Consider the following 9,478-nt stretch of genomic DNA (forward strand, 5'->3'; position numbering starts at 1 on the left):
CTGCATTCAGACTCCAAAGAACTTTCTCTGGATGTGGACCGCATTTTTCATTATGAGTCTTTCTGAGCTGTCTTAAATTCTTGTATTGCTGAGAAGAACTAAATCTATCAAAATCAGTCATCACACAATGTGACTGTTACTGTGTACAGTGTTCTCTTGGTTCTGCTTATTTCACTGGGCATCAGTTCATATAAGTCTTTCCAGGTTTTTCTGAAGTCCACCTGCTTATCATTTCTTATAGCACAATAGTGTTCCATTACATTCATATACCACAACTTGTTCAGTCATTCCCCAATTGATGGACATCCCCTCAATTTCCAATTCTTTGTCAACACAAAAAGATCTGCTATTACTATTTCTGTACATGTGGATTCTTTTCCTGTTTTTGTGATCTCTTTGGATGGTATAGACATCTTTTTTAAAAAATCACAAATGAGAATTGTCCATATTTCTTAGAACCAGGATGTATAGAAAATACAATCTACCATTCATGTCTTAAAAGAAGCCCCCAAATTACAATCCCCAAGGTCAGAGTTTCCAGGTCAAAGAAAAAAATGCAGCAAAGAGCCAAAAATAAAAAATGTGTTTAATCATCTTTTGTCTACTTCGGATGAAAATGAGGGATGCCTATTTTCTCATCCCTCCCTTCATGTTTTTATATTCTTCATCTAATACAAAGATAATGAATTGTGAAGATAATAAGTTCCCTCCCTTTCCTCTTTCTTTTCCCCAAGACAGTCACTGTCTCTCCCATTTTCTGTTTCTCCCCAAACCATCAAAACAGACCCCCAAAACTCCCCAAATTATTTATTTAACTATTTTATGTAACTTTCTCTACAGACCTTGAAACAATAGGGCTCTGAGAACACACTTGTTTCTCCACTATGCCATTAGCATGTAAACAATGCATCCTCATATAGTCCTTTATAATTTTGCTCAGGCTACCACAGACATCAGCACTGCACTGCAGTGAAAGCATTCTGGGCTATAACGTCTCTGCAACAGATGGGAAGAAAAGAAGAAAAGCAGAGGGACAAGATCCTCCACCCCACTTTCCACCCAGAGCCTTTGAAACTCAAACTATAGGAATCAACTCCATAGTACCAGGGGAAATTCTGAAGTACTGGTGCAAGAGCAGATAACTGAAGAATAGGGGAAATGGGGAGAAGACCAAGCCAGGGAGCCATGTGTAGAGGAAAAGCTGTGCAGAACTCTGTCTACTGAGCCTGAGGGAAAGAATTCAGTATCTAGCTAGAGTCAGTTCTGTCCCCCAAAAGTCACCTGAGGCAGAGACCTAGGCTGATAATTCAGGAATGCCCAGCATGAAAGGAGGCTGAGATGCTTTGAGATCCAGGCCCTAAGGAAACTGCCACCAGACAGGAGGGAGTTAGAAAGTGAGCAACAGAAAGAAATAAAAGGAGAAACAACTGAAATTACCAAGAGTTCAGGAAGAAGAAAATCAAAAGACCTTGAACATAAACAGGTAAATCCACAGGGAAGGCATTAACAACAGAAGGAAATATGGCCGTTAGACTCAGTAAGCTAATTAAGGCACTTCTGAATAAATACTGCAAAACTAAGGAAAATGAAATAAGGCTTGATGAGACAAAGGGTCCTATGGAATTTAAGGAGAACATGCTTCTCCTGAGTGGTTTCCAAGAGAAATGAGAATTGTGAGAGCAGAATTTATGACCTGCACAGTAAAAATAATGGACAGAAGAGAAAAAAATTGAATCTGCAATGGCAAGTCTTCACAAAGAAACAAAAGAGATAGACTGGGGATACAAATACATAGAAATGAAGGACAATGTAGAAGAGAAGCCAAAAAACTTTTAAGAAAATGCTTAGTATCCAAGTAAAACACACTGATCTTGAAGACAGGGTGCCTAGAGACCACCTAAGGATCACAGGTCTCCAAGAAAAACATTACAGGTCAAAAGAACCTGAATATCTTAAAACAAAAAATAAATTAGAAAACTTCCCAAAACAGAAAATGAACAAACAATTGAAAAAATTCACAGATTGCCTCTAGGAAAAAACCCCCGAAAGCCCAAGGCTACAAACTCCTAGGTAGTGGTTAATTCAATTGGGAAACAAGTTATTCAAGTGTTTAGGAGAATGACTTTCAAATACAAAGGAAATGAAATGTGAATACCGTGTTTCCCTGATAATAAGACACTGTCTTATAATTTTTTTTGGACAGAAAAACACCAGAGGGCTTATTTTCAGGGGAGGGCTTATTTTAGAGGAATCTTACACAGTAAGGGGAGGGCTTATTTTCGGGATAGGTCTTATTATTGGGGAAACACGGTAACAAGACTGTTCTGTTACCACCATAAAATGCAGGAGGCTCTGGTATAGTGTGTTCTAAAGAACAATGGAACTCACCATGCTTCCCAGAGTAAAGTACCCCGAAGAGAAGGCCAAAAAATGTTATGTGGATTTTCCAGATTGCGGTGTGCTGCACCCCTAACCCCCACAATGTGGAAGAGACAGCTATATAGGCATGGATGGGCTTTTAAAAAAATAACAAGAAGCATCCAAAAACCAAAACCAAAAGCAAGCATCATATACAATGGTGATTCACTTGATCCCTTTCTAATAAATATGGGAAGGAAGGAAGGAAGGATGGCCACTCTCCCCACTTTATTTGAGGTAGTTCTAGAAATTCATTTAGAAAAACAAAAAATAAAATCTGGAATATTAAGAGAAAGTATGAAAAGAAATAGAGGCAAAGGGAAAATAGCCCTTCCAGATGTCAAACTATATTATAAAACAACAGTCATCAAAACTATCTGGCATTGGTTAAAAAACAGAAAGATGGATCACTGGAACAGATCAGAAAAGGGAGAATCAGAAACAATGGAAGTCAATAAATGATAAAGTGGAAAACATAATCTACTTAGGAAAAAACTCCATATTTGATAAAAAATGCTGGGAAAACTGGAAAGTCTGGTAGAAATTAGGCTTTGACTAACACCTTACACCCTTCTCCTCAATACATTCTAAATGGATATGTGACCTTAAGGTTAAAGATCATACTATTCAAAAAAAAAAGAGAAACATATCATATACATACCTTTCACAATTATAGGTAGGAAATATATTCTTAACCAAACAAGAGATAGAGACAAATACAAAATATAAAAGAAATAATATGAATTACACAAAACGAAAGCTTCTGCATAGATATTCTATCACTTATCTCTGGGCATTTTCTCTGACTGTACCTCTTACCTGGAGTGTTCTTCCTCCTCATCGCAATTAAAATCCCATCTTCTAGAGGGAGCTTTTCCCATGCCCTCTTAATACTAGTCCTTCCCTCTCTTAATTCTATCCATCTATCTATACATATATATATGCACATATATATATATATTAGTAAAGTTGTATAATGATTCAACCATGCCAGAGAGCAATTTGGAACTATGCCCAAAGGGCTATACAACCATACATACCTTTTGACCAAGTAATACTACTACTAGGTCTGTATCCCAAAGAGATTAAAAAAAAACAAAAAGGAAAAGGACCCGTGTACAAAAATATTTATAGCAGCTCTTTTAGTAGTGGCAAAGAATTGGAAACTGAGGGAATGTCCAGTGTATATGATTGTGATAGACTACTATTGTGCTTTAAGAAACAATGTATTTCAGAATGCTCTCAGAGAAACATGGAAAGACTTACATGTACTAATACAAAGTGAAATGAGCAGAACCAGGAAAACACTGTACACAGGAACAGCAATATTTTATGATAATCTGCTATGAATAACTTAGCTATTCTCAGCAATACAATGATCCAAGACAGTTCTGTACGCCTTGTGATGAAAGATGTTGTCCATCTTCAGAGCCTGAATGCAAATCAAAGGTACTTTTTCTTTACTTTCATTATTTTCTTGGGGGTGGGGGGTTGACTGTGCCTTCTTTCACATAATGGAGTCAGAGCATCTAAGCCTAAATCCCAGTTCTACTCACTACTTGTGTGACCTTGAGTGAGTGCTACAACCTCTCTGGGCCTCAGTTCCTCATCTGTTAAATGAAAAAGCTGGACCAGATGTCCTTTCCAGCTCTATATCTATAATCCTACAAGCCATTCAAACTCTATTAAAAAATGAAATTCTCTAACATCCATGTCAGAGATAAAGGTGAGTTATTTTGGGTGAAGATAGAGCACCCATTTAAGGACTGAGTCACAAAGACATTCTAGGAAAATGCTGAGAAAGCCATTGACCAGAATGTAGGGTCCAGGCAGACTCTGTTGGTGGGGAAGGAAGGCTGTACTTTGTTTTCATCAGACTCGGTTTGTGTCAGCAGCAGTAACCTTCAAATAAAAACTGCAACTCAAGGGCAACCATTGGTATGGTGTATCCACATCCTTCAATTTATGTAGTATTTTGACTCAGTTATGTCACCACTAGATGGAGTCCAGATATCAGCCCTGGCCAGTGAATGTACATACAAGGAAACCAGATTGCAGAATTGTGAGACTGCTAAAAGACAAGCTTTCAGCACAAAAGCATTCCCAGGCTCAGTTTCTCCTTTCTGCTAATAAGCACAACTATACAAAAGACTGTGGGGGGAGGGGAAGGGGAAACTTGGGGAGAGAACAGGTTGATGTTTATTTTGTCAAGAACTCATTACTTGGGAACAGCAATCCAACAAACTACAACAGCTGAATGCAATAGCAAATGTGAAGAATTCAAAGAAACATGCGAAGTTTCATTAAAATTGGTGTATCAAAAGAAGCAGAAAAATATGTGCAATGACTTCAGTAAGGTAAAGGGACAAATTAAAAGCCAGCAATGGTCCTGAATAATGAAAAATCTCTCCTGTTTCTTGGCAGAGATGTGGGAGACTAGCAGGTGAGAATATTGTATATTTTGTCAGACATGGTCACTGTATCATCCATTTCTGCTTGGTTGTTTTTCTTTGGGTAGGATGGGGGGAAGAAAGAATTTGAATATTGTGGAAACACAATCAGATAACATAGGATCTGGCAGCTTCTACACTGAGGGATTGAAGGGTTTGGAATATGATATTCTGGAGGTCAAAGGAGCTGGGATTAAAACCAAGAATAACCTACCCAGCAAAACTGAGTATCATGTTTCAGGAGAAAATATAATCATTCCATGGAATAAAGGACTTTCAAGCATTCTTGATGAAAAAAACAGAGTTGAATAGAAAATTTGACATTCAGATACAAGAAGCAAGAGATGCATGAGAAGGTAAACAGGGAAAAGAAATCATAAGGAACTTATCAGAGTTGAACTATTTACCTCCCTACATGTAAAAATGATAATTTTAACTTATTTAACTTTTCTCAGTATGAGAATAGTTGAAGGGAATAGAAATGTGTGTGTATACACACACACACATATACATACATATATATATATATGTCTATATATGGGCTTATGAATACATATGTGAATATGTGTATGTATGTGTACAGGTATACATAGATAGAGGGCACAGGACCAATTTAATAGGAAGGAATGATACTTAAAAGGTGAAATTAAGAGGTGAGAGAGGAATATAATGAGAGGAGATGGGGAGAGACAGAATGGGGTAAACTATCTCATATAGAAGAGGCAAGGGAAAATGGTTACAATGTAGGGGAAGAACAGGAAGGCAAAGGGGAATGGGTCAACCTTATTCTTATTGAATTTGGCTTAGGGAGGGAATGACATACACACTAAATAGAGTATCTCATCCTACAGGAGAGTAGGGGGAAGAGGATGAGAGGAGGGATGATGGAAGGGAGGGCAGGCTGGAACAAGTGGAAGGTGGGATAGGAGGGAGGGAAATATAGTCAGTCTTTTACAATATATCCATTATGGAAATGTTTTGCATAGCTACACATGTGCAACCTATACTGAATTGCTTATCTTCCCAGTAAGGGAGGGTGACAAGGGAGGAAGGGAATGAATCTGGAATTCAAAGTTTTAAAATAAAACATTTAAATATATATATAATATTATTAATATTATTTTACATGTAATTGGGAAATAACATATACAGGCACTAGGGCACAGAGATCCACCATACCCTACTGGAAAGTTGGAGGGGTATGGGAGAAGATATGGGAGAGAGCAGATTGGAGGAGGGGATATCCAGTGGGATCGCTATTTTTGGGGTGGTGGGTAGGGGAAAAACAGGGAGAAAATTTGTTATTCAAAATCTTGCGGAAATGAATGATGTAAACTAGAAGTTAATAAAGCATTTGGTTTAAAAAAAGAAATGGAATAAAAAAGATTTTTTAAATCTCATCATTCATTTATAATCGTCATCTCCATTGGGATTTGGGGAAACTCATGAAACATCCCTATACCCCCTTCCTCTCTGCTGATAGACTCCCTCTGAGGTCTTCCAGGGCTACTAGTCACATTTGACATGAAGCTTTTCCTGATCTTCTCCCCTGCCCAAAAGTTAACTTGGACTGATTGTGTGGATGTATATTCGCAGTCATTAACACAGTCGTGAACAATAGCTAGCATTTATATAGATATTTAAGGTCTGTAAAGTGCTTTGCATATGTTACCTTATTTAATGCCACACCTCAGTGTGGTTGGTGCTATCATTCCTTCAGGAAACTGAGGCAGGTAGTATCTGTGGCAGAATCTGAACTCATGTCTTCTTGACTATAAGCTTAATACTATCCACTATATACACCATTCAGCTGTTTTACTTTGTCTCTTGAGAGATGTAAACTCCTTGAGGGCAGAGACTGTGTAATTATTACCTTTATATTCCTGGCTTCTGCACAGTGCTTGCTATATAGTAGGCATGCAGGCATAGTAGGCTTTTGGATTTGTGTTAAAGTGCTATTTCCTTTCACAGACTTTGTGAATTGATGTCTCAAAACTGATAGCATTCCTTGAAAAGGGAGAAATGTTTTTTTATACGGATAAATTTCCAGACACATCAGGGTAGGGAACCTGTGGCCTTAAGTCCCAACCTCTGTACCAGAGAATAAGTTCTTTGGCCTTATATTTAATCAAGGACTGGTTAAACAGCAATATTTGCTTGTGGTCCTTTATCAATTAACCAACTATTATTTATTGCACCAATCCCAAGTCAGCACGACTGAAAATATCACAGAAATAACAAACATATTTAGACAAAGTTTGAGAGATAGTGGAGGACAGAATGGCCAGAGGTCCTTGGGGTCATGAAGAGTCAGATTCGACTGATCAACAACAACCCTGTTCTTAAGCTTGAATAATTTGATTGGCTTAATTTCTAATACTTTCTCTATTTGACCAGAACCTTCCAAATCCTCTTACTTTAAAACAGAAGCAAAGCTAGGAACATGACCAAAAGGAAGTGAACATAATGGAAAGTTGGGGATTGACCAAAAAAATGGAGGGAATTGCAGGTTAGATAGTTCTCTTTTAACCTAGAGCAGATGTCTCCAATTATTTTAATAATGTGTAGCTATCAGTAAAACCTTTTGGAGAATAGCCTCTCAATGTATGTATATCTACTTATTTATAATTTATACACATGTGCCACTGTACTAATAATGAACAAAATAGAATATTGGACAAAATAGAACATTTTAAGGATGAGAGAAAGGAGAAATAATATTCAAACCAAGTGTCAATAGGGAGCCACTATAGAGTTTATTAAGTAGAAGGAGAGTGATATGGTCATATCTGTGCTAAAGGAAAATCACTTTGACAGCTGAGTAAAGGATAGATTGAAGTGGAATAGAATTGAGAGAGAGGTGAGAGGTGATGAGAGGTCAACCTAGGCAAGAAATGCTATGGAGGTAGAAAAGAAAATCTTTAGCACAACTGATAATGGGGGTGGGGGGGAGAATGAGGTGTCTACAATGACACTGAGCGTTGAATCTAGGTGATCAGAAGAATGGGGGTGCCCAGAGCTGCAGGTTTGGAAGGAAAAGCAAGAACAGTGATAAAGACCACACAACATCTATGCCTTCACTGTCCAACAGCAGAATGTTTGTCCTTCCCCGGGGCCACCTGCTATAATTATGAGATAATTCCAGAAACAAGGGGTGGGTGGAGTTAAAATAGTTCTAACAGGGAGAGTTTTGTCCTCACATCCTTCCTGCTTTCTTCATATATTCCTCATGGATAAACAAGGCTTCTACATGATTCCATAGAGAGAAGAGTTTCATATCAAGCCAGTTCTCAACTGTCACTTCCCACGGCAAATTTAATTCTATTTTCCCACTAGTCTATCTGCAGTTCTGCCCTTAATGAGACTAACAATTTTCTATAGTTTGGCAGCCGTTTTGGAAGTAGATTGGAAATGCACCCGTTTTTACACTTGTTTTCTCACCTTGAGGGTGGCAAATATTTTAGTAGCCCAGTTTTCCTAGAATGTGGGGTAACAAAGGGAAGCAGTGTGAGAGAAAGCTGGAGAGATAGGTTGACAACGGATGAATGCTAGGCTAAGGTGTATTCTATCTGGTCGGCAATAGGAAATACTTGAAGATTTTTAAGGAGAGAAATAAAATCAGAGATGAGCATCAGGAAGAAACACGTAAGCCATTTCTTCTCATCTGATATACACTGGAATTGGACAAAACCTTATTCAACATTAATCTTTAGAATAAACTCTCATATACTTGACAACAATTATTTTCCCATCTTCTTTAGACTTTTTTAAGCCCTTAAGCCCATTCACATTTGCTTATAGGACTTGTTCTTCACACTTAGGTTCTTTTATCCAATTTCTTTTTAATCCAATGTGTGAAATTTCACCAATTTGGAATTTCCCTACAAGAATACAGTTTGCAACTCATCCATGTCTCCCCATGGTGAAGATATGTAATGGGAATGTAAATTTTAAAGATCTTCCCTGCCCCTAGGCTAAAGTGCACCAGGAGCCTGGGGTGGGAGGCTTGTTTTTCAGTAGATACATCTTGATTGTCCAGTGAGTCAATAAGGTTGTTACATTCTCTGAGCCAGGAGAAGGCTATATAAGCCCTGATGTGTAGCTTTGTTTTGGGGCTCACAGTGTTCTATGATTTGATCAGATGAAACTCTGGGAAGCCATTGTCTAGGGCCCCCGGGCTTTGAAACCCAGATGTTGATTTGGTATGGATATAATGGTTGGACAGTTTGGAAAACTGTCTACTTGATCTGTTTCTCTGTCTTGATAATTCTGTCTGTATATTCTGAAGTTCGGGGTGCTGAACTTTTTCTCCTGAACTAGGTAAACGATACATATTTGACTGATTAAAGTAAGCTTGTTAACCCATTTTGAGTTGCTTTCCTTTATCAAAGCAGATCCAAGAACCTGTGTTGGCAGCCACCCTGGAGATGCTGGGGTGCTTGCTGCTACAAGATACCAATGAAGCATCATGATTGTCCACCTGCCATTTCTTTGTGACATCTTTGACTCCTGTTCTTTAGAGTTCCTGGTTGGTTATATGGGGAAAGTTGCTGACACACTCATCACGTGCCTTTCCATTGCCCTGTGTGTGAATCTTACCCTTAATTCTT

Source organism: Petaurus breviceps, unplaced genomic scaffold (assembly GCF_028583685.1).
Source record: "Petaurus breviceps papuanus isolate PSGF00001 unplaced genomic scaffold, PetGlider_PUasm1.0 126, whole genome shotgun sequence".
NCBI classification, from domain to species: Eukaryota; Metazoa; Chordata; class Mammalia; order Diprotodontia; family Petauridae; genus Petaurus; species Petaurus breviceps.